Here is a 1987-nt window from a genome sequence, read left to right on the forward strand (position 1 = left end):
CAACTTTCGAAGCTGCTGCAATAGAAAAATCCGTTGTGAAGTATTATGAGAATAAGAGGAAAGGTGCACAAGCAAGGAAAGGTTCAGCAACTTCCAGAAAGACACAGGCAGAGGAAGCCCAAGAACATTTTCGCATTAACACCTTTTATGTTATTTGTGACAACTTGGTTGCTGAACTTATGAGAAGAAAAACAGCATATGACTCTTTCTTTGGAAAGTTTAAATTTATTACTGATTTATCAAAAACTGAGCCATCAGCAATATTACAGTATGCAAACAACCTTTGTTCTTCTTACAGCAAAGACTTGGAACAGGAGTGTTTTTTTGATGAGTGCCTCCACTTTCGTTCATACCTAATAAGTTCTTCTGCAGAAGATACCTCTGTTCTGGCAATGTCCCGAATGATAAGGGAGAGAGGATTGCAAAGCATTTATTTAAATGTGGACATTGCTCTCAGAATGTTTTTGTGTACTGCAGCAACTAACTGCTCAGCTGAGCGTTCTTTCTCAACTTTGAAGCGAGTTAAGAACTACTTACGATCCAGAATGGGAGAGGAAAGATTGAACTCCCTGGCAGTGTTGGCAATAGAGTCTGAACTCACAAAATCTTTGGACTATGAAGAGCTCATCAACAGCTTTGCCACACAGAGAGTAGGGCGAAAGCCACTTTAGTTTAGTTTACAAGTATGATTTAGATCTAATAGTCTAATATTCAACAGTTTGCACTTATTTAAGTCAGAAATGTTTACAGTTTTATTTGTTGTATTTCAGTTTAATATATTTATATATTTAATTAAAGTTATTAAAAACCTCATCGTGTCAGTTTCAGGATGGATTGATGTAAGTAAATGGTGTGTGAAAGTCTGTGCTATGGCTAAAGTAGTGTAATGGACTGGATGTGTTGATATGTACAGTGGCATTGTCTTGTATGAATGACACAAATTGTGTATGCATGTCCAGTAACAGCTGTTGAAGCCTTGGTGCTGTTACTGCTATTATATGTAAAGATTCTCTTAAAATAATACATGCAACATTTGAAATGGTACAGAAAACACAAAATATTGGCCTTCGTTATTCACTTTTAAATACAGAAAGGAAGATGTGAAGCTCTAACCGGAGAGGGTGGAGCCTAAAGAGGAAGGGTGGGGTTTACACAGGAAGGGGTGGCTCTTAAACAGAGGGGTTTGGCATTGACAGGAAGGGGTGGGTCAAATTTATATTAGGGGGGTGCCTGAGTTTAGTCTCGCCTAGGGCAGCACAAAACCAAGATACACCACTGTCCTTAAGGGGTTAATGTTCTGTGAATCTCGATTTGGAATAAAAATTTTTGGTTGGTACAGGGTCCAACCATAAACCCCTATCTATGTGTAATGATCTAGAATGCACAGGGTTACAAGTACAAAAATGCCTAACACATTCATCTGTCAAAATTCTGTTTGAAAACTTAATAAATGAGTAGTTCTATAATTTAGTCCTATAACATTGTCAAATGTATTAATTTGGGCATTGGTGTAGTTGAGAGATGTTGCTCAACAATAATTTGAAATTATTTTTTTTTGGAATGCATCCTATACACAAAATCTATGGATTAAATCCAACACATACAAAAAATGCAGGTCCTAATTAAAATGATTATTCCTACATTGAAATGCAACGGGTTTACAGTCCTGAGGCACATATACAATGTGTACAATGTGTGCCGGACCACCACTATTAAGAATAAAATTGGAAGGATATAAAGAGGGTGAGCTATGACTCCTTTGTAGAGTTTAGCAGACACCTGGATGTTCGGGTCCGGCGGGTTCGTCCGAACTTCGGAAAAAAGTCCGGGTTCAGGATCGAACTTGACCCCAACCCCATTGAAGTCAATGGGGACCCAAAGTTTTGGGCACAAAAATGGCTCTTAAAAAGTCCTGGAAAGGGCTAGAGGGCTGCAAAAGGAAGTAAAATGGGGGTAAGAGAAGGACAAGTGCCCTGCAAACAAATGT

The sequence above is a fragment of the Pelobates fuscus genome, chromosome 6 (assembly GCF_036172605.1).
Source record: "Pelobates fuscus isolate aPelFus1 chromosome 6, aPelFus1.pri, whole genome shotgun sequence".
In the NCBI taxonomy this organism is placed as follows: domain Eukaryota; kingdom Metazoa; phylum Chordata; class Amphibia; order Anura; family Pelobatidae; genus Pelobates; species Pelobates fuscus.